At 42.2% G+C, this 24,393-nt stretch overlaps 1 protein-coding gene across 8 annotated transcripts in view; it reads left to right on the top strand.

Annotated features, from left to right (window-relative positions):
* The first annotated feature begins 256 nt into the window (after positions 1-256).
* Positions 257-24,393, top strand: part of NUMB (NUMB endocytic adaptor protein) — a 141,807-nt gene continuing 117,670 nt past the window's right edge. For 7 of the 8 annotated variants that reach the window (XM_056133686.1, XM_056133692.1, XM_056133685.1 and 4 more), the window contains exon 1: positions 257-322. The gene's annotated coding sequence lies outside the window, so the exon portion shown is untranslated. Of the gene's footprint in view, positions 323-1,603; positions 1,733-24,393 lie in introns of those variants that run through there. The other variant, XM_056133687.1, reaches the window with a different exon arrangement.

A 24,393-nucleotide genomic window follows, 5' to 3' on the forward strand; every position in this document is an offset into this window, starting at 1 on the left:
TGACTTAACAGGCACTACCGGCAGCCTATCATAACTTCGAAATGCCTAACCACCATCCAATAGCAGCTAAAATTTTGTCTAGGACGCGCCAGGTCCGGGCGGGTGCTAATACCAGATCCAGGAAAAGGGGCGGCAATGAGGCTCTGACGGGCAGGTAGACGAAGCCAATCATAGTGGAGAGTTTCTGTCCCACGAGCCAATGGGAAGATTGGAAGTATGAAACGGGGCGGGCCTGTTGTCATGGGGGAGGTGGTGGCGCTTGGTGGCTACTGGCGGCCGCGGTAGAGGCAGTGGCGCTGGAGTTGCTCGGGGGCGGCGGCAGGTGAGTGCCAGGAAAGCGGGCCTGGGACTCGGGGAGCTTCGCGGGCTGGAAACTCCCGTTGGACGCTCCGGAGGTTGGAGACTTGGAGGAAAAGGGGGCCCAGACTTCGGGCCGGCTCTGACCGGGGCCAGGGCGGGGGCGGCGGAGAGGCGGCGGCGGCGGCGGCGGCGGCGGTGGCGAGTTCGCGCTGACTGGAGCTGGTGGGAGAATGGCCCGAGTCTGGCGGCGGAGTTGGCGCCGGACCCGAGCGCGTCTCCGCGGGGAGGTCGCCGGGTCCGGGCTGAGGCACCGAGCCGCGCGGGCGGCGTCTGAGGGGCAGGTCCCTGGGGGGCGGGGGGCAGACGAAAGCTGCTCGGCTCTCTCTCTCGGGAGAAGAGGGGGTGACCGGGGCCACTCGGGTCCGAGGGCGGAGTGACGGGGGCGTGAGGACCCAGGATGGCCGGGGTGCCGACGCCGCCGTGGGACGCCGGGGAGCCGCCCGCCGGGAGCGCGGGGAGTCGAAGGGGCCGGGAAACTGGGAGTGGCCTGGGTCGGAGGGAGAAGGGCGGCGGGAAGACCGAGGGCCGCCCGGGGTCCCGGGTGACAGGAAACGGCCGGCGTCCGAGCGAGCTCGAGCGTGTGAGGAAGGGCGGGACGCGGGTGTTTGGAGACCCTCGTGCGACTGCCCGGGCAGCTCGTCCCGGGGAGGAGGGTGTGCCCGCCGGGGAGCTGAGGGGCCCCCGGGTCGTGCGAGGGTCTGGCCGGCGGAGACCTTGAGCAGCTCCAGGGAAGAAGAACCCGCGCGCCCTACCCACCCCCCACAGGGCTTGCTCCGGCTTGGGACGGCCGGCGCCGGCTTGGGAGTTCCTGGGTCTGAGGAAGCAGCAGCAGCAGCAGCGACAACAGCAACAACAACAACAACAACAACAACAACAAACAATCCGCGAGGGAGAGCTCGGGTTTGAGACCGGGCTGAAGAAAGGGTCGGCCTGGAGAGTGAGGAAATGCTGTCTGCTGAGAGGACGCAGGCCAGACGACATGCCCCGTGAGGCGGACGGGGGAGAAATAGTTTCCTGGTGCATCAAGGAGGGCGCGAGGAAGTTGATCGAGAAAGAGGGAGGTGGGCTGGTGCAAGCAGGCCAGGATTTCTAGAGCTTGAGAACTGGAACAGTGGGGCCAGGAATCGGTTTCTTAGGACTTCCGCAGAGGACTGGACACTTCAGCTTCCTAACTGAACTACCATAGTGGAATGAACTTCGGCGTCCTGATACCGTCATGCCATCTCGGACCCGAGAGAGGGTCCCAAAAGCAGGATTAAGGGATTGGCGTTCAGGTGCCTGCCGTGAGACGTTTGTTTGGGGATGGGAAATAAGGTCAAGAACAGAATGCACCATTTGAAGGAGAAAGGGGAGGAGTAGCCGAAGGAGAGAGGTAAGTCGGGAAGTTGATCAGAAAGAGGAGTCACGGAAAGGTTAGGCGTACCTTTGCCAACCAAAGTAGAATCAAGTCTGAACTCTAGTGCCACCACTTCTTTCGACAATTTAAAGGCTCTTGTGCAAAAGTTTCATCTGTATTTGTATCATGTTCCTATTTCAGATTCCCCCCCTTCACACGAATTAAATTTGTGGGACTTTTAGAATATTGTATGGCATAGTAATCTCTGTACTGGGTTGTGAGAGGATATAGAGAAACCCGAGTTCTTCAGTGCTGTGGTTCTCAGACCTTGCATTCAAATCACCTGGACGGCTGAGTAAACTAACTAGATCACTGGCTTCACATTGAGTTTCTGATTTAGTAGGTCTGGAAGGGACCTGGGAAATTGGCTTTATTTCATGCGATGCTTTTGCTGGTTAATAAATCACACAGTTTTAAGAACCAGTTTCTTTAGTGAAACCAGAAATGTAGTAATGTTAAAAAATTTATGGGGGCTGGGAGATAACCCTGTGCACAAGTAAGCATGCTTTGTCTGTGGAAACCACTCTTTTTTAGCAACGCATGGTCCCTTGAGTTGTGCTGCTTCCAGAGGGTTAATCCCAACAACCCCCCCTCCCTCCACCAATGGGTGTGATCCTCAAACAAAGCAACAACAAAAAAAATCTGTCCTTTTTGCTGGAAAGTGAGGCAAGTGGCAAAAAAAGATTATAATATGAAGGATATCCTACTTAAGTCTTTATTTTAGACCATGGCGCTGATTTGAGTTTATAAAATCAATTTGAAGGGTTGGTCTTATCGTGGTAGAGACATGTCCCACATTTATGAGGCCCTGTGTTTTATCCTTGGCATCTTCTATTTCCCCACCTCTAAAAAAAAAGATAGTAAAATTGAAACTGTAGAATACTGAGCAAAAAGCCTCCAACTTAGTAGACTGACACTAGCATTGAAAATAAAATGAAAGCGAATAAATCTATTTGCTGATATTGCACTTGACAAGAAAAATTGTTTTTGGGAACTTCTCATTCATTTGTGTACTACATCAGAGGTTCTCAACTTTCTTTCTTACTTGAATCACCTGGAGAGCTTTCAGAATTTCTAATGTCTTTGTAATATTACTAATAACATGATTGAGGGTCAGAACACAACCATTACATCAGAATAATCTTCAAGGGTGGAACTCAGCCGTCAGTATTTGTAAGTCTGTTCAGATGAGTCCAGTGTGCAGTCAGCTTTGAGAACCACTGTACTGCATCACAGTGTTAACTATATTTCAAGTCAAAATTTGAGAGATTATTTTGATCACTCAATCACTTCATTGATTTTGATTTGCAGAAAAAGCAAAGCATTCAGTAGCAGTATTTGAGCCCTGTGCTCATGGTTTTTCTTTTCTTTTTGATTCTTTTTTTTGTTTATTTTTGGGTCACACCCAGCTGTGCTCAGGGCTTACTCCTGGCTCTGTGCTCTGGGATTACTTCTGGCAGGCTCAGGGAACCATAGGGAGTGGAACCCAGGTTGGCTGGGGTTGGCCTCGTGCAAAGCAAGTGCCTTACCTACTGTACTATCTCTCTAGCTATATTTCTTCTTTCTGTTGGAATTTTTTCTTAGGTGATGTTAGAATCTTTGTTTCTATTTTTTTTTCTGTGTCTGCTTTACATATACTGTTGTGCCTCTTTTTAGATGCTGAGAATCTTTGGCATGAGTTTATTTAAGAGAATTTGAGGCAGAGATGAAATTGAGTGGAGTTGCTTACTTGTGGTGTACTTTGTTTCATTATGCCCCCTTGTTTACTCTTTCATGTTTATCCCTGTATTATAAGGCATTGTTTGGTGAGTAACCTGAGTTTATACAGAGGTATTAATAGTAAACAGCTAAAACTGAAACACTGATTTGAGAACATTTCTTGTATAGAAAATAAGCAAAACCAAAGAAGACACATTTCAGTGGAGAAAGTGAAAAGGAATTTCCTTTTTAGAGTAAAAGTATTTGAAAGCTTGGCATGGCCCTGAACACAAAACATAATATAAAAGTATTTTTAAGGGAACTAGACATACTTGTATAGTTTAGAATTGTTGGCTTTTGAAAAGAGAAGAAAGAGTGGTAATACTGAGTACAACGCACCTGGGATAGAGGCTTAACTACAAAGTAGTAAGCAGGAGTTTTTGTTTTCAGTTTTCTCCCTTAAGAATGAACTGGATGTGGCATGTTATAAATTTAACTCATTTGAAGGATCTGAATGTTGATTATAATACTTATTTTAAGACTCTGTTGTACTGGATTGATAGTACGGGGTTTAAAGTACTTGCTTTGCCAGCAACTGACTCTGGTTTGATCCCAGGCATTGAGTATGGTTTCCCTCTCTTATCTCCCAGCACTTCTAGGAGTGATCCCTGAGCACCCACTGGGTATGGCTTCAAGCATTCCCCCTTATCGCCACCTCTTTCCCCTTCTCCCCAAAAGACCATGTCTATATTGTGCTGCTGTTTGTTTTTGTTTTGTTTTGTTTTTGGACCACACCCAAGTGATGCTCAGAGGTTACTCCTGGCTCAGTACTCAAGAGTTACTCCTGGAGGTGCTCAGGGGACCATATGGGATTTTGGGAATCGAACCCAGGGCAGCCTCTAGCAAGGCAAGAGCCTTATCTGCTATACTTTCTCTCCACTCCTGCTGTTGTTGATTTAATTTTTTTTCTTTTTTTGTTTTTTTTGAGCCACACCAGTAGTATTCAGGGCATATTCCTAACTCTGTGCTCAGGGATCAGTCAGGCTTACTCCCGACTGTGCTCAGGAATCACTCCTTGCCAGGGCTCAGGGGACCATATGGGGTTTCAGGGATTGAATCAGTGTAGGCCACATGGAAGGCAATATACTATCTCTCCAGCCCTTGATAGTTTTTTTTTTTTTATATTTTATTTTTGGGTTACACCTGTTAGTGCTCAGGGCTTACTCCTGGCTCTGCCCTTAAGGATCACTCCTGGCTGGGCTCTGGGAACCTTAGGGGGTGCCTGGGATCAGCCTAGGTTGTTCGCTTACAAGGCAAGAGCAACATTTGCTATACTATCACTGTCACTGTCACTGTGAGACTTGTTGTTACTGTGTTTGGCATATCTAATACATCACAGGGAGCTTGCCAGGCTTTGCCTTGCAGGCGAGATACTCTAGGTAGCTTGCTGGGCTCTCTGAGAGAGGTGGAGGAATTGAACTCGGGTTGGCCCTGTCGGTCTTGTGCAAGGCAAATACCCTAACCGCTGTGCTATTGCTCCAGCTCCATACTATCACTATCTGATATTTTTCTTTTTATTAAACACCAGATGGTTTATCTTTAGAAACAGTTGATTTAGGTCTGTATTTTTGGATATAAGAATAGAGAAAACAGTTAGAAAACTGATTTTCTTGCAGCTCCTTTAAAAATTTTTAATCCAAGAGATAGATGTAACTCTTTCATTAATGTTTTATTAAATTGTTAAGAAACTTCTGGTGTAGCTTACGTAAGGATTTTTTTTGTCTTTGACAAATAATTTTTAGTTCTATTTCAGATTTTTATTTTTCCTTATTTTAATTTTTGTTTGGAAGACTATAAGATATGACCATTACATGTTTAAATTGAAAAGTATAAGAAATTTTTTCACAAGATGGATGTACTATTTGTGGCAGTTTCCAAGGACGAATCTTTTTTAATTCCTTGCATTGATTAAATGGGAATATTAGAGACTGCAACCAGAATAGTTATTTTATAAGTGATTGTACGGTTGGTGGGCACATTTTTATAGATCATTCAGTTCTTTACCAACTTATTGAGAAATGCAAAATCTGAGTGTGGGAAAAATATAAAAGTTCGTTCTTTGTAATTGTGAACATTGCCCACTTTGATTATTACTCGCTTTTTAATAAATGGACTTTATTCAATTGACTTATTATTCATCCATAATTTAATCATACTTATCTATGAATAGCTCTGATTGCTCAACTACTTTTACAGTGAGATTTTTTAATTTGCACTGTAGTTGAATTAATGGTGGTTTTTAAGTTCTAAAGGAACTGTGCATTCCTAACAGTACAATTTAGTGAGACTTCATTTTATTATTAGTTTATTTAGGTAAATGATTAAAAAGTAGAAATTTAGTTCACTGTCACTGTCCTCCTGTTGTTCATTGATTTGCTCCAGCGGGCCCAGTAATGTCTCCATTGTGACTATTGTTACTGTGTTTGGCATATCAAATACGTCACGAGGAGCTTGGGCGAGATACTCTTTCGGTAGGTTGCTGGGCTCTCTGAGAGGGGCGGAGGAATCAAACTCTGGTTGGCCATGTTGGCCGCTTGCAAGGCAAACGCCCTACTCGCTGTGCTATCGCTCTAGCCCAGAAATTTAGTTAATATACTTTATTTTTGTATAGTTCTATCTTTTATACTTTCTCATGTCCTTTCTTTTCTTCTTGCCTGCCAACTACCATACGGTAAATTACAATGGAAAGATTGGTGCTAGAAAAATCTAGTTCTGTAAAAGTACAAAACTCTTATGCCTGGTTTTTAGTTTTCTGGGAGAATTCCCTTATTAGGAAAGGTCCCCTGGTAAATTTATAACCTTAAAAAAGTCTTTAATAGAATATTTGAAAATACATCTTACTTTGTACCTGCCAAACACATCTTTATATTTAATAGATTTTGATTATTATAGAGTACCTCATGAATTAGGTTGATTTCTGATAAGTTTCCTTAATAGGACTAGAGAAAAAAGAAATAACGAAGACTACAAGTTAAAAGTTTTTCGGACTGGAAAGATACTTTATTGGGCAAGGTGCTTGCCTTTCATGTGCCAATCTGGGTTTGATCTGCAGCACCCTATATGGTCTCTGACCACTGCCAGGAGTGATTCCTGAATTCAGAGCCAGGAACAAGCCCTGAGCATCCTGGATGTGACTCAAAACAAAGAAACAAACAAAAAAAACCCCCAAAATTGAGAGCTTTTTTGCTATCTTATTTTGTTATTTCAACTTTGTGATAAATCTTTAATTTGCTAAGAGAATTTATTTTATTTATACACAGTAACACTGTAGCATTGTCCTCCTGTTGTTCATCGATTTTGCTCGAGCAGGCTCAGTAACCTCTCTATCGTGAGACTTGTTGTTACTGTGTTTGGCATATCGAATACGTCATGGGTAGCTTGACAGGCTTTGCCGTGCTGGTGAGATACTCTTGGTAGCTTGCCGGGCTCTCCAAGAGAGGCAGAGGAATCGAACCTGGCTTGGCCCGGTGGGGGGGGGGGGTGGCTTGCAAGGCAAATGCCCTACCACTGTGCTATCGCTCCAGCCCTTATTTATACAACATAGAGGAAATTATATTATTAAAGGTAGAAGTGCCATTATATACAATTATATGGTATTACAGGTTTTGGATATTTGTTCAGATGTAGGACATAAGATACAAGATATAAAACATAAGGATTGATAAATAGATGTCAATAAATAGATATGATATTGTCATATATTTTTGGCAATAAAAAATGTGCACTTGGCAACAGAAGGATTGGAACTAAAGGAAAATGAGAATACTGGCATGTGTTTAAGAAGGAGTCAGAAGGATCTGCAGGAAGTGTGTCTAGAGGAGTGAACCATTCTTGGCAGTTTTCCTGGAGTGACATATGTAAAGGAGGATGATCCTATTCGCAACATTCTCTCAGGGACAGATTTTGCGTTTTTTTTGCCATTTTCACTGCTTGCTATTTTGCGCCACTCAGGAAAGCATTTTAAAAACGGAGAAGTGCTGATCCTAAAGATTAGGAGTTTGGGTAGGACTGTTTGAATTCAGAGATAAGTTAGATATGTCTTGTATGTAGATCCTTGTATCTCTTGTATGTAGATATCTCTTGAAGTAGATCCATAGCAATCATAGGTAGCTCAGACTTTGCCACCATTTCTTCTTTCCAAGTGACCTATATATACATATCTTCATTCATCTTAAGTGGATTAATATAGGAGCTATTCTACAATGTATTCTACATTGTATGTGGATGTTCCTTCTCTCTTCATCAGTATGGTTTAAATGTAGTTGATACCTTACATTTAAAAAAAATTTTTATTAAAGCACTGTGATTTACAAAGTTATTCATAGTTGAATTTTAGACAATGTTTCAGCACTGTTACCATCACCAGTGTCAACTTTTCTCCACCAGTGTTTTCTCTCCTACCCTCTTACCCTCACCCCAGCCTGCCGTTCCAACCCTACCCCTGCCTGCCATCTTGACATGTACTCCTCCCCTTCCCCCACTTTATTTAAACACTGTGATTTACAAAGTTGTTCATGATGGCTTGTTACAGTTATTCAATATCCCAACACCAATTCCGTCACCACTATTACCATTGTCTCGGTTTTCTCAGCCACCCCACAAGCCTGCCCAAGTAGTAGGCCCACAGTAATTTATTTTATATTGCTTGTTACCACTAAATGACTAGTGGGATGATCAAAAAATATTTCTGTAGAAGAAAATTTGTAAAATTTTCACCATGAGGACATTACGTTCTTGACTGAAGGTTTACTAAGCTCTTGTTGCAAGTGAAGCCTTCTGCCTTAATGTTTTTTGACTTCTATGTTATATCCTATCCAATCTGGTGTGCTACTACTGGGATGTCAGTGTTGTAGAGTCTGGAGAGGTAGCTCCTGAAAATCCAGAATATGTAACTGGGCAGTCCGGCCAGAGGCTTAGCAGTAGCTTTGGTGTGTGGGAGCGGCTGCTGTGGCTTTGAGCTTTGTTGGGGTTGGGTGCTGCCATGCCCACTTCCCAAGTTACCCCAGAGGTCTCAGCTGGGAATGGGTACCCAATTTTGCAGCTAGTTAATCTCTTTTGAGGTTTATTTATGAATCTCTGAAACAAGACTGGTAGATGAACTTACATGGCGTTTTTATGGCAGTGGTGGTGGTGGGTTGTGGACTTGGCTGCTGTTGATAGGTACCTAAGTTTGGTTGTTAACACCTTACATTTTCCTAACCAGGATCAAAAACTTAAATTCTCTCATGAGATAGTAAAATCTTAAATGGGGTTAACTTGCTTATATTAAGATATTTAATTACTTAGGAAAATAACTTCTTTTTTTCCCTTTTAGTTTAGAAAGGGCAGAAGTTCAAATTGTAGAACGCTGCTTAAATTTTGAATAAAGGCAAAGTCAGGAAACTAGAAGCATTGATAAAAACAAAATTTTTAACTTTAGTTGACTTTGGCTACTTTGGACCTTGGAAATATAAAAGTGATGCTTTTATCCTGTTTCCTATGTACAAATATACCTGTTACCTTTTAGTTATGTGACGCTGTTATGCATAGTAGATGAAGTATGAATACTTGTCTTTAAACAATTTCAGTGTAAGAAAATTACAGTTGGGGTTGCTGTGTACAAAACAATGCTTTCATGTCTTTCTCGCCCTGCACTATTTGGATTTAGTTTTGTCTTGTTTTTGTACCATACACACTGGTACTCAGGGCTTACTCCTGGCTCTGCGCTCAGAGATGACTTCTGGCTGGGCTAGGGAAACCATATGGGGTGCCAGGAATCAAACACAGGTTCGCCACATGTAAGGCCTAATTAAAATCTTATTTTTTTTAAAGCGTCAAAATTATTATGAAAGTCACACCTGGGGACCTTGGGAACACCTGGGTGATGCTTGGGAACCATGCAGTGTCTGCAGTTTGAACTCATGACCTTGCATATGTTAGATATGTGCTCTAACACTTGAACTATTTCCCTGACCCTGTTTTTCCTTTAAAAAATATTTATAACATGGTGATCTACAAAGTTATTCATAATAGAGTTGTTATGGCAATCAGTGTTCCAGCAACAATCCTATTACGAGTGTGATCTTCTCTCCGTCAATGTCCTCAGTTTATCGTCACCCACCAACCAGTCTTGTCCCATTAGCAGACACAAATTTATTTATTGCTTGTTACAATAAAAAGGTGAATGGGATTATTAAAACATATATCAATAAAAGTCAATTTGTGATAATTGTTATATCTTACAGTGGTGTTACTAAAATCATTGTCTTGAGGGTTTACTGAGCTGTTGTTAGTTGAGCCTTCTGCGTTGCTCGAGCGGGCCCAGTAACGTCTCCATTGGAGACTTTGTTGTTACTGTGTTTGGCGTATCGAATACGTCACGGGGAGCTTGCCAGGCTCTGCCGTGCAGGCGAGATACTCTCGGTAGCTTGCCAGGCTCTCCGAGAAGGGCGGAGGAATCGAACTCATGTCGGCCATGTTGGCTGCGTGCAAGGCAAACGTTAACTCATTGAGCTCTTAGTTCTCTGTGTAACTTCCCATCAAATTAGCTGTGATCCTACTGGGTTGTCAGAACTATAAAATTTGGAGGTAGAGAGGCTGTACACTTAAGGATCTATGGAACTGGAATAATTTGGTGGCTTGATGAGGTTTTTTTTTTTTTTTTGTGGAGTTAGGCTGTTTCTGTGCTGGAGGGCATTGTGTGTGTCTGGGAGCTGCTGAGCAATAGGGAGAAAGGGGAATCTGCTACACCTTTTCCGAGAAGGCCCCAGAGTTTTTAGCCTAGACCCATCTACCTAGGACAGTTCAGCAGCATCATGTTCTTTTCCTGTATTCCTTTTTTTGGTTTAGTTTTTGGGCCACACCCAGTGATGCTCAAGATTACCCAGACTGTGTACTCAGAAGGTGGTGATTACTTCTGGTGGTACTTGAGGGACCATATAGGATGCTGGAGAATAGACTTGGGTCTGTCACGTGGGGATTGTTTCTAGTATTTTGGCTATTCACATATCACTGTCACTGTCCTCCCGTTGTTCATCGATTTTCTCGAGCGGGCCCAGTAACGTCTCCATTATGAGACTTTGTTGTTACTGTGTTTGGCATATCGAGTACGTCACGGGTTTCTTGCCAGGCTCTGCCGTGTGGGCGAGATACTCTCCGTAGCTTGCCGGGCTCTCCGAGAGGGGCGGAGGAATCGAACTTGGGTCGGCCCTGTTGGCTGCGTGCAACGCAGACGCCCTACCCACTGTGCTGTCGCTCCTAGCTTCTATAAATATTTCACAGACAAGTTTTTATGTGGACATATTCCCTTTCTTTTGGATATATACCTAGTAATGGAATTGCTGGGTATTATTGTAATTTGGTTTTCTAGTGCAGTTATTACCTTGATTGTGGTTGCTCAGACTTTAGGGGACTATGAGTTGCTAGGGGATTAAACCTGGACCTCCTGTTATTTCTCCAGCCTCACCCCAAAATAACATTTTGAATATATTTTCCCCTTGTGCATATTTTTACTATATATATTATTTTGAAACCTATTTTTAAATATGAATTTTAGTATCATTCTAATCCATTAATAGATCAGGAGACCCAGGGATTGTGCACTGGTCAAACACCTGTCTTGCCAGTGTAGGAAGGAAGAGAGTAATCCCCGGCACTATTCCATATACACAGGTGTAATCCCAGCAGCTCATTCCCAGTGCCACAGTAAATTGTGCAGTCTGTGATGCATCACAACCAAGTGTGCAAGCATTGCCACCAGCCTGTGTGATCCCTGGTCTTTGCAGAAAAACAATAAAGAAAAGGAGAAAAAAAAAAAGAAAAACTTAAAAACAACAAAGAGAAGGAAAAAGAAAAAAAACCCTTAAAAATATATTAACATGTATGCAAACCATTTCCATAATGTTTACATTTATTGTGTATTCTTATTTAAAACAAAAACTTAGGTGATTCGTTTGACAGATATTTTCTTTTTTAAATTAAGATAGATATTTTTGTTCGTTTTTATTTTGGGGCCATACCTGGCAGTGCTCAAGGCTTTCTCTTGGCTCCAGGGATCATATGGGGTGCCAAGGATTGAACCTATGTCAGCTGTGTACAAGACAAATAAATGCGTTACCTGCTGTGCTCTCTAGTCAAAGATAGAAATTTGTAAGTGGAGGGCAAGGTATATGTTTCTTGGGGCACTTGAGATCAAAACAGTTGCTTTTTAGAAAGGCAAGGCCAATTTATATTCCCATAAGCAATGTATGAGATCGATACATAGAGATCTTGCCAGTAATATTGTCATTTAAAAATATTTGTTCTCTTGATAAGAAATAAATAGTAAATTGTTTCTGAAATTTGTACTTACTTGATTGCTAGTAGAACATTTAAAATAGAATTATTAATCTTTAAGTGTTTCCTTTAAGTAAAGTTATGTTCCTGTTCTTTTGTCCATGTTTCTTTTGTGTGGCCCTAATTTTCTTAAAAAACTTTTTTTGAGTTTTGAGGGGGGGTCACACCTGGCTATATTCAGGGCTTACTTTTAGTTCTTTGCTCAGGGATCACTCCTGGTACCTTCAGAGGTAGGGCTGGGGATTGAACCTAGGAATCGAAGCTGCTGTATTTAAGGAAAATGCCTTAACTCCTGTACTATCTCTCTGGCCCAACCCCTGAAAAAAATTTCCTCTCCTTCCCTTTTTGTTCTGCTGCCTAGTGTTTCTCTTCCAGCAGTGTATAAAATCTAGTTGCTTTTGGGGCCAGAGTGATAGTATACAGTGGGTAGGGCGCTTTCCTTGCATGTGGCCAATCCAGGTTCAATCCTTGGTAACAACAGATACTACAGAAATTCAAAGGATCATCAGGGATTACTCTGAAAATCTTTATCCCATGCAGTGAGAGAACCTAGAAGATATGGATAAATTCTTGGACTCCTATAATCTCCCAAGGCTGAACACTTGAACAAACCGATCACTATTGAGGAAATCAAAATGATAATCAGAAATCTCTCTTAAAACAAAAACCCCGGCCCAGATGGATGCACTAGTGAGTCCTTTTAAAAATTTAAAGAACTACTACCAGTTCTTTTTAGGCTCTTTCAAGAAAATGAAGAAATAGAAACACTCTCATTTCTATGAGGCAAACATTATGCTTATACTTACTGCAGACAGATACAACACAAAACACAAAAAAGGAGAATTACAGACTGATGAACATAGATGTCAAAGATCCTCAATAAAGTATGAGCAAACTGGATCCAACAACTATCATAAAGATCATATACCATGACCAAGTAGGATTCATCCTGGAATGCAAGGATAGTTTAACGTAAACCAGCCAATCAGTATAAAACACTGTATCAATATAAGGAAAAATTAAAATCATATGCCAGGAAAGCATTTTATAAGATCTAGGTCCCATTCATGATAAAAGCTCCAAAAATGTGAATTGAAGTAACCTTCCTCAACATATCATTTACCAGAAGCCCACTGCAAAAATTATACTCAGGAGAAAAACTAAAAGCCATCCCTCTAAGATCAGGCACAAGACAAGTTTGCCCACTCTCAACACTTCTATTTAGTACAGTATTGGAAGTACTTGCCATTACAGTTAAGTAAAAAATGATATTAATAGCACCCAGATAGGAAAGGAAGAAGTCAACATCTTACTGTCTGTGGATGACATGATACTATGTTTAGAATACTCTTAAGACTCTTACAAAAAAGCTTCTAGAAACAGTAGATTTGTATAGTAAAGTGACAGCCTATAAAATTAACACCCAAAATTTTATGATTTTCCTATATGTAAGGAATGAAATAGAAGAGAAAAAATTAAAAAAAGATTTCATTCACAGTTATGCCTCAGTAAGTCATATACGTAGAAATCAACTAAAGAGGTGAAAGACCTATACAAAGAAAAGTACAAAGCACTACTTTAATTAACGAAGACATGAGGAAATGGAAACACAAATCCCTGCTCATGGATTGGGAGGATTAACATCATCAAAATGGCAGTATTCTCCCAAAACATACAGATTCAATGCAGTTTCTGTAAGAATACCCATGACACTTTTTATTTTATTTTCTAGTTTTTAAAAAGTCGAATCATAGTGAGATACACAATTGCAGTATTGTTTATGATTGGGTTTCAGTCATACAATGTTCCAATGTTTCCATTCACCAGTGTACATATCCCACCACCAGTGTCCCTAGTTGCCCTCCACCCCTCCATGGCAGGCACTCTCTCCTTCCTTCCTTCCTTCCTTCCTTCCTTCCTTCCTTCCTTCCTTCCTTCCTTCCTTCCTTCCTTCCTTTCTCTTCCTCTCGCTGTCTCTGTCTCTCTGTCTTTCTCTACCCCTCCCTCTCTTTTCCTCTCTCCCCCTTCTCTCTTCCTTCCCATCCCCCTTTCTTTCCCCATGACACTTTTAAAAGAAAAGATCAAACATTCCTGAAATTTATTTGGAAAAATTAACCACCTCAAATAGCCAAAGCAATTCTTGGCAAAATTCAAATCAGAAGCAATTAAAGCAGTATGGTACTGAAATAAGGACAGACCTTTAGATCAATGAAATATAAATGAAATTCCACAGACAGACCCTTATGTATATAGTTAGTTAATCTTCTGTAAAGGAGCAAGGAAAGTCTCTTCAATTAATGGTGCTGAGAAAACTGCTTGGCCACATAAAACAAAACAAAACAAAACAACACCCAACTCAGACCTCTTTCTAACAACATGCACAAAAATCAAATCAAAATGGATTGAAGACCTGAATCCATAAAGTATGTAGAGGAAAGGAGGCAGAACTTTCCATGACACTAGCTACAGACTTTTTTTTTTTTTTTGGCTTTTTGGGTCATACCTGGCTCTGCACTCAGGAATCACTCCTGGTGGTGCTGGGGAGACCATATGGGATGCCGGGGATCAAACCCGGGTCTGCTGTGTGCAAGGCTTAACGCCCTACCCGCTGTACTATCGCTCCGGCCCCAAGCAACAGATATTTTTTAGGATGAAATGCTATTGACAAAAGCAAGTGGAAGCAATGATAAACAAATGGGACCATATTAAGAAGCTTCTGTATCTCAAAGGAACCGGTGACCAGAATACAAAGACAGCCACAGATTGGGAGAATTTATTTGCCCACTACTCATCTGATAAAGGATTAATTTCCCAGATACATAATGCACTGGTAGAACTGTACAAGAAAAAAACACCCAACACATCAAAAAATGGAGAGAAGAGCTAAATAGAAACTTTCTAAAGAAAAAATACAAACGGCCAAAAGAGACATGAAAAAGTGCATCACTAATCATCAGGGAAGTGCAGATCAAAACAATAATGAGATACCACCTCACACCAGAGAGATTCACACTCATTAAAATGAACAATAGCCATTATTGGTATGGGTGTGGGGAAAAAGTGACCCTCCTTTACTCCTGGTGGGAATGATTTGTTCAGCCTTTTTGGAAGACAGTATGGACATTCCATAAAACTAGGAATTGGGCTTCCGTATAACCCGGCCATTCTACTCCTGGGAATGTACCCTTAGGGCCAAAAGACACACTATAGAAAAGATACTTGCACTCCTGTGTTCCTTGTAGCACTGTTCGCAATAGCACAAACTCTGGTAAGAACCTGTGTGCTCAAGACAACTGACTGGATAGAAAAGTACATTGGTAGTACTACAGGTAGAGCACTTATCTTGCATGTAGCTAACCTGGGTTCAATCTTTGGCACCCCATATGGTCTGCCAAGCAATGCCAGGAGTAAGCCCTGAAGCACTGTTGGGTATGGCCCCAAAACAAAACCAACAAAAAATAGCTCTACAAAACACAGCATGAAGCCTCCTTATGAATCATTTACTTATGGAGTTCTAGCAAATATTAATACCTGAAGTTTAGTTAACCTGAGAAATGTATATCACCGACATAGGGCTTTCTGAAAAGTAAAATCTCATAGTTGAAGTGCTGTTTTACTTTTAAAAAACTCTACTCTCACAAATCATAAGTGAATCCATATATAAAATAATAGAATACACAGAATTTTAAATATCATTAAAATTTATTAAAGTAAATTACAAAGTTATTTATAATTGAGTTTCAGGTGTACAGTATTCCAACACCAGTCACTTTACTTCCCTCCATCAGTACCCACTTGTCTCTACCACCCCTAGTCTGCCTCTATGGCAGGCACTTTTTGCTTTTGTTTTTTTCAGGCATTCTGGTTTATAATACTGTTACTGATAAGTATCATGCATATCACTTTACCTTCTTTCATCACCCAGTCCTCATCCAGAGTGACCACTGCCCTTCATTATCATAGTGTTCCCTTCCCTGGCTGAAAGTCTCTCCTCCCCCAGTGGCAAGCTTCCTACTGAGGACCAGTTCTCTTGCTTTTCATTTTCATTACCTTTGAACATTGTTTCCCTAATATATTTCTATATCTCCTGCATATGTGTGAGATCATACTGTCTCTCTCCCTCTGACTCATTTCACTAAGCATGATACATACTTTCCAGATCCTTCTGTGTATCAGAAAATTGCATGATTTCATCTTTTCTTTTGCATGATTTCATCTTTTCTTACAGATGAGTAATATTCCATATGTACTATATATATATGTATGTTTTCTTTTGTGGTGGGCACATGCAGTGATGCTTAGGGGTTACTCCTGGCTCAGCACTCAGGAATTATTCTTGGCAGCGCTCGAGGAACCATATGGGATGTCAGGGATTAAACCTGGGTTGACTGCGTTCTCTCTTTCTCTTATGGGGCATAGCTGGTGATGCTTAGAGGTTATTTCTGGTTCTGCAGTTAGGAATCACTCCTGGCAGGGATCGGGGAGCCATATGTGGTGCTGGGAATTGAACGTGGGTTGATTGTGTTCAAGGGAAACACCATACCTTCTGTACTATTGCTGTGGCCTCAATGTTTTTGTTTTTATTTTGCCAGTGACATCTATTCATTTAATAGAGCTACTTTTTGAATTTGGTATATGAATAATTGATTCAGGAACATTAAAACTGCATGATCTGGCTTGGAAACTATTGTGTGTTTGAACTAGATGTGAAAATTGATAGCAGAGGTATCAGGCAATTACAATACTAGCAGCAGCTAATGCATTCTTATATACGAGTCTTGTTCTAAGTGCTTTACATGCACTAATTTAATCTTTATAATGAAGTCCTGATGGAGGTAGGTACTATTATTGTCCTTATTCTCTAGTTGAGGAATCTGAATCACAGAGACTAAGCGGTGTGAAACATTAAGTAGTGGACTGTATGTGGGACAGACCTAAGTAGTCTGACACTAAAGCCTATACTTTTAAAACCTCACTGCTAAATTGATGAAACACATTATGCATGTTTTAATTGTTACCAGAGTTTAAATAGAGATTTCCAAGTTGCAGTAAGCTCTTACCAGTTCCCTCCCTTCATTGTTACTTCTCTCTTGTGTCTCCGGAAGTGATTTATTGAAGTTTTTTCTTGCTTATTTTTTGTACCACATCCTGTGGTGCTCAGGGATTACTCTTGGCTCTGTGCTCTGGGATATATCTTGGTGGTGTTTGGGGGATTATATGCAGTTTTGGGGATCAAACTGGGTTGGCTGCAGGCAAGGCAAGTGTCTTCCTTAACCTTTGTACTATCTCTGGCCCTGGAAGAAAAATTCAGTCTGAATTTACTGCAGTTGAATCTGCAACTCATGTGACTTGTGATTGAGTCTTTTCCTAAAATAGTCATTTTTCTTTTTACCGTAATTAAGTCTTGGGTGTTTAGCAACAACTTTCAGACAGTCTGCAGCAATATTTTGTTTAACTCATCTTTGTGAAAATCACAAAATTAAATACTTAGCATTCTTAGTGAGATATGAGGTTGATGGAACTTGTGTCTGCAAAATGTACTTGGTACAGTGCTACTTACATACTTGATAGCCATAGTATATATGATGTGTTTATAACTGTAGTACTGTAGCACTGTCCTCCCATTGTTCATCGATTTGCTTGAGTGGGTCCAGTAATGTCTCCATTGTGAGACTTGTTGTTACTGTGTTTGGCATATCCAATATGTAACAGGTAGCTTGCCAGGCTTTGCCATATGGGCAGGATACTCTCGGTAGCTTTCTGGGCTCTCTGAGAGGGGCGTAGGAATTGAACTGGGGTTGACTGGGTCAGCCACGTACAAGGCAAACTCCCTACCCACTGTGCTTGCATTCGGAATCTCCTACTTAACACGGAATTCTACTTTGTCATTAGTTTGGATTTAAATAAGATTGATCTTTGCAGGGAGGGCTAGATTTCTTGACTAATTTTTTTTTTCCTTTTGGGGGCCACATCTGATGGTGTTCAGGGCTTACTCTTTGCTCTGTGCTCAGGGATCACTCCTGATGAGGATTAGGAGACCCTATGGGATGCCGGGGATTGAACCCAGGTTGGCTGCTTGAAGGCAAGCACCCTACCTGTTGTAATATTGCTTAGGCCCCTCAACATTTTGGCTTCCCCCCCACACACACACACACTTTAGAGAAGCCTGTGTTCTCTTTCTCCTCCCTCATTACTTTTTTTGTGTTAAAGTATTTTAATTTATTGAGTTACTGTTCTTCTTCCTCCTCTCCTTCCCATATCTGCTTTGCTCATGGCTTACTCTTGGCTCTGTGCTCAGTGATCTCCTAGCAGTGCTCAAGGGACCATATGGGGTGCTGGGGATGGAACCTGGCTTGGCTGTGTACAAAGCAAATGCCATACCTGCTGTATTATCTATCACTTGGCCCCAACAAAGTTGTTTATGATTGAGTTCCAGTCTTACAATATTCCAACACCTATCCAATTCATCAGTACACATTTCCCACCACCAGTGTTCCCAGTTTCCCATCCAACTGCCCTTTCCCAGTCCCACCCCTGCAGCTTACTTCTGTGGCACTGTTTTCCTCTATCTCAAGGCAGAAGTTTAGCTAGAGTTTTAAACTACTGTGTTTATCCTCCAGGCCAGTTTTGCTCTTCTTATAGTGCCTTTTATTTTTCCCCTTTTTGTATTTTTCTTGATCTGTGTGGCCTGTTTTTTTTTTTAATTTATTTTTTTATTATTATTTAAATTTTTTTTTTTTTATGTAGGAGTACTGCTATTATTCAGCCACTGATTAGGCTGATTGAATTGTGCATGAACTCCACCATTTTTTCCCCTTTTTTTTATAATTTTGTTTTTCGAATCACCGAGAGAGCAGTTACAAAGCTTTTGGGTTTAAATCTCGGTCATACAATGAAACACCTGTACCTTCACCACTGCTCATTCTCCACCCCCAAAAGCCCCAGTATACCCCAATTCCACACCTTCCCCCTACCTGTGGGGCAGATGATTTCCACATTACTCTCTCTCTACTTTGATTACTTTCAATATTTTGACACCAGATCCACCATAATTATTTGGGATTTTACCCAAACACTCAGATCTGCTGAAAAGGCAACAGTAGACAAATTGTTTCCTATTGCTGGTTATGAATAACATATGAGTCATGTGCCACGTGATTTTGAAATTCCGAAATTTTAACAATTAAATCTGGAGGGATTTCTTGCCAAGACCTGCTGGGTTCCGAGATTTGTTCCTGAGTCTCTGGGAACATGGCCATTGTTAGCAGCCTGATCAGGAGCCAGAGAGGCCGTTCGTTGGTGGTGACTTGGGGTCTTGTTGGAACGGGGAGGAAAGGGCCAGCTCCACCCACATCCTGTGAGGCCCTGCATGTCTCATCACTGTGGGTCCAAACCTGACTGTCCAATGGCCTGTGGAGGATGGCAGTCACCGAACTGCCTAGGGGAAGCAGGCGGGGGGGACAGCACCCTTTCCCCTCTGGGGTGGCCCAGCGACAGTAACCTACTGCATGGTCCAGACATATTTCTACCAAAACTCGCTAGGTTTTGAGATTTGTTTCTGAGTCTCTGGGATCATGGCCGTTAAGCAGCTTGATCAGGAGCCAGAGAGGCCGTTCGTGGGTGGTGACTTGAGGGCTCATTGGGACTGGGAGGAAAGGGCCGGCTCCACCCCCATCCCATGAGGCCCTGCGTGTCTCCTCACTGCTGGTCCAAACCTGACTGTCCAGTGGCCTCTGGAGGATGACGGCCAACGGGCGCCAGGGGGAACAGGCCAAGGCACGAAACCTATTCCCACCTGGGGTGGCCCAGTGCCGGTAACCTACTGCAGGGACTGGACCCATTTCTGCCAAAAGCTGTTGGGTTTTGAGATTTGTTTCTGAGACTCTGGGATCATGGCTGTTAAGCATTTCGATCAGGAACCAGAGAGGCCATGCCTCCAATTATATAGATGAGCCTGAGGTGGTTTGTGGGTGTGTCTCTCACATACCTAACTTTTGGCTGTTTACTTTCTTGGTAAACTTTGCCCCAAGTTTTTGGGCTCTGGCCAAAGGCACAGTAGCAATTTTGGGGTATCTGGAAGTCTGACGGCGCCATCAGGCTGCTGATGCACTCACCTTACAGATTAACCTGCTGGCGGCACCGTACCCTAGATGTTTGGCCCGTTTTGAATGTTTTCACTTTCTTAATCTTCCAAGATATGATAGAACCATCCTCTTACATAAGGACTTCCTTATCACTTTCTTCTCATTTTATCTTTTTTTTTTTTCAGTGCCAGGAATTGACCCCAGGTATGTGCTTTACTGCTGAGTCACTTTCCTGCCCCTTTATTTTTTGATAGCTCTTTGTATCAGCATTTAAAGGCATATTCTCTGCTTTGCATTATTATAGTTAATTATACATTATTATAGTTAATTTTCCTCCTAGATTATGCACATACTGAGAACAAAATTCTTGTGACTTTGACTTAGTCTTTTTTTTCTTTGCTTTTGAGCTGAACCTGGCAGTGCTCATGAGCTACTCTAGGTTTGGTGCTTTGGAGTCATTCCTGGTTGACTGTGTGCAAGACAAGTGCCTAAGCCCCTGTACTGTGTTTCTGGCCTTGAGTAATAGTTTTTAAGATAAGGTTACATAAGAGAGGCCAGATCATGCAGTGCCTATAGGGGGTTTAGATTTTTTTTTTTTTTTGAGAATGAAGGGCCTTCCCAAGTGCAGAGGGGGACTGGGTGCTACTCCTGGTGATATTTAACCAACTGGGTCAACTGGGCTGTGGCCAGAATATGCATTGGTGCTGGGTTCTACCAGGGCCACACCTGGCGTTGCTCAGGTTCCTTGGGCTACATCTCGCTATGCTGGAGAGGGGACATGTGGTGCCAGGGATCAAGCTCTGGGATTTAGATTTTGTTTATATTTATTTATATTTATTGGTTTTGGGGCTACACCAGCAATGCTCAGAGGTTACTCCTGGCTCTGCACTCAGGAATTAGTCCTAGCGATACTTAGGGGCCATATGCAATGCTGGAAATTGAACCCTGGTCTGCCATGTGTAAGGCAAGAATCCTTCCCACTGTTCTGTTGTTCCAGTTCCACTAGAATGCTGATCAGGAAGATGTCTTTAAAGGGTTGGAGCATAGTCACAAGATGTCTTGCATGCTGGAGCCCTGGATTTGGTCTTCAATGCCACATGATTCTCTGAGCTCCACTGGGTGTGGGACTCCTTGCTCCACCCAAATGCAATTAAAAAATTTTAAGCAGGGTATTACATATGATTAACACTCTTGTGGACTGTAAGCTGTTAATTGAATTATAGGAAAGCTTGAGGGAAAGCACTGTGAGCGATTTAGAAAGATGGTAAAGGTAGAGATAGAAGTGGGTAGATTTGAAATACTTTTTGGTAGAATTAAATTTTTTTTTGTGGGGGAGGCATACCAGCGATGCTGAAGGGTTATTCCTGACTCTGCACTCAGGAATTATTCCTGGCAGTGCTCAGGGAGCCATAAGAGATGCCGGTGATCAAAGCCAGTTTAACCATGTGCAAGGCAAATGGCTACTTGCTCTACTATCTCTCTGGTCCCCCCATTTTTGGGGGGCGGGGCAGGTTCAGGCCTGGCTGTGCTTGGGGCTACTCCTAGCCTGGTGCTCAGTACCACTCCTGGAAAAAATTTTTTTCTTCCAAGTTTTATTTAGGCATCATGCTACAATAATGTCAGTAATAGAGTTTTACACGTACTTTGTTCCAACACCACACCCAAGTGAGTTTTTAAGATTTACTGATAGGTTAGATGTTTTTGTTTTTACAGTGCCAATAATTTCTAAATTAGAAGTGAAGGAGAAAAAGAAGTCAAGGTTTATTTCTAAGTTCTTTTTTGGTATTTATTGAAATAGAGGGAGCACTATGGGAAAATAACTTTTTATTTATTATTTATTTTTTAAAGAGGACCAGTAAGCAGGGTAAGTAATCCTGCTTTGGATCGATAAATTTTCAAGAAAGAGAAAGGATGTCATGTTAGAATATGGGAGAGACTAGAGAAGAGAGGCAGAACTGTAACTTACTTGGTAGTGCTCAGGGGACCATATTCAGCCCTGGGGATTGAACTGTGGTTAACCTTTGTGGTTTGTCATGTGCAGAGTAAGAGCAATGAAAATATCAGGTGAGAATATGGAAGGTAGAGAGAGGGAAGTAATCTTGAGTCATTGGTGAAAGGTCACTGACATCGGTGGTGGGTTTAGAATTGGAACATTGAATGCCCGAAATGTGCAAGGTAAGAGCAGTGAAAGTGTCAGGTGAGAGGTTAGAAGGTGAAGTGCGGAGAGAGAAAGAATCTTGGCATTGGTAGGACATTGACACTGGTGATAGGTTTAGAGTTGAAACATTGAATTCTTGAAACTCTCTCTTTCTTTTTGGTGGTGGGAAGGTGCTATACCTGGCAGTGCTTAGGGCTTACTCCTGGCTCTGTGCTTAGAGATCACTCCTGGCAGGGCTTGGGGGGCAATATGGGGTGTTGGGAATCTATCCTGGGTCTGCTGTTTGCAAGGCAAGTGTCCTGTCTATTGTACTATTGCTCCAGTCCCATCCTGAAACTTTATCAACAGCTTTATAAATCATGATGAACAAATAAAAAAATTTTCAGGAGGAGTGGAGATATAGAAAAGAGGAGAGGTTAGATATTTAAGGTTGAAGAAACTATAAAACAGCAAGTACATGGAGCTTTTAGAGTAATATTGCTGTAGGTGAAGCTGTTAGCTTTGCTGCATTTATGACACTGTCACTGTCACTGTCACTGTCCTCCCGTTGTTTATCGATTTGCTCGAGCGGGCCCAGTAACGTCTCCATCATGAGACTTGTTGTTACTGTGTTTGGCATATCGAATGCGTCACGGGTAGCTTGCCAGGCTTTGCCATGTGGGCAAGATACTCTCGGTATGACAAAAACCTGTATACATAAATGTGTAATTTGAGCTCAGACACGTGTTGCTGGGGCACCCCTGCAGGACTCACCCCCTCCACTGCTTCAGGCCAGAGCTCTGCTCGCTTTTCTTCACTTTTAATTTTATTCATTATTTTTTTTGGGGGGGCTGGAGCAATAGCACAGCGGGTAGGGTGTTTGCCTTGCACGCGGCCGACCCGGCCGACCCGAGTTTGATTCCTCCGCCCCTCTTGGGGAGCCCAGCAAGCCATCCAGAGTATGGCAAAGCCTGGCAAGCTACCTGTGACATATTCGATATGCCAAACACAGTAACAAGTCTCACAATGTTACTAGGCCCGCTCCAGCAAATTGATGAACAACAGGAGAACAGTACTATAGTGCAGTGCTATTGATGTCACTGCTTGGTAACTGTTTGGAGACGGTTAACTGTAGTCTTGCTGGGAAATTCAAGGAGAGAGATATGGGAGAAGTTGAATTAGGAAATGTAAAATGGCTGTGGATGATCTGTGAAATCTAAATGGATAAAATAAAAAGTGAGGTCAGGGATGTGGCTCAGTGGTAAGGTACTTGCCTTGCATACAGCCAACCTGGGTTTGATCATTAGCTCCAGTTATTGTTTCCTAGGCTCTGCCTAGTAATCTCTTACGTATAGAGCCAGGAGTAAAACTTGAGCATTTTCAGGTGTGGCTCAGAAACACAAAACTTTTCTGGGGGAGCCTCTTTAGCAGTGCTTGGGTGATACTTGACTTCAAAATTGTGGATTTTATTTGTTTTTATTGGCAGGGGTGGGTAGGGAGGGTGCACATCCAGCAGTACTCAGGGATTATTCCTGCTCTGTGTAAGGAATTACTTCTTGAATGACTATTGGGTGCTGGGAATTGAATCCAGGTTGCCCATATGCAAGGCAACTGCCTTACCTTCTGCACTATAGTTCTAGTTCTGGCAGTTGTGATAGGGCCAATTCAGTGATAGGGTCTGATGATGTGGTACTACTTAGGCCCAGCTTTGCAAGGAATCACCAGATATATACTGGCAGTGCTGACGGGCCATATGGTACTGGGGATCAAACTTAGGGTCTTATGAATGCACTGGTATATGTGCCAGAATTTTGAGACATTTTCCTGATCTAGACAGGAAAATTTATTTTTTATTGTATTTTGTTTATACAGACCATACCTAGTGTTTCTGTGGGTGCACAGCCACTCTAGTGGTGCTCAAGAATTCACCAGGGTCACACCCAGGAGTGCAGGATATGGGGATGGATGGCAGGGGTGGGGTTGAATTTAAGGCCTTGCACTTACTAGATTTGTACTCTTACTGTTTGAGCTATATTTCTCATCCAACATGAGTTTTAAGTTTTTGGTGGTAGTATTCTAAATTTTTTGTTTTGTTTTGGGGCCTCCACCTGGCAATTCTCATGGCTTACTCTTGGTTCTGTGCTCAGAGATCACTCCTGGAAGGACTGGGTACCAGGATTGAACCTGGGTTCGCTGCATGCAAGGCAGGTGCCCTACAAGCTGTACTTATCTCACCAACCCTAAATTTCTTTTTAATTTTTATTATTTTAATTTTTTAGTTTTAGCATTGTGATTTACAATTCTGTTAATGATAGGTTTTTGTACATAACAGTGTGCTAACATCA

Source organism: Sorex fumeus, unplaced genomic scaffold, assembly GCF_029834395.1.
Source record: "Sorex fumeus unplaced genomic scaffold, SorFum_2.1 ptg000098l, whole genome shotgun sequence".
In the NCBI taxonomy this organism is placed as follows: domain Eukaryota; kingdom Metazoa; phylum Chordata; class Mammalia; order Eulipotyphla; family Soricidae; genus Sorex; species Sorex fumeus.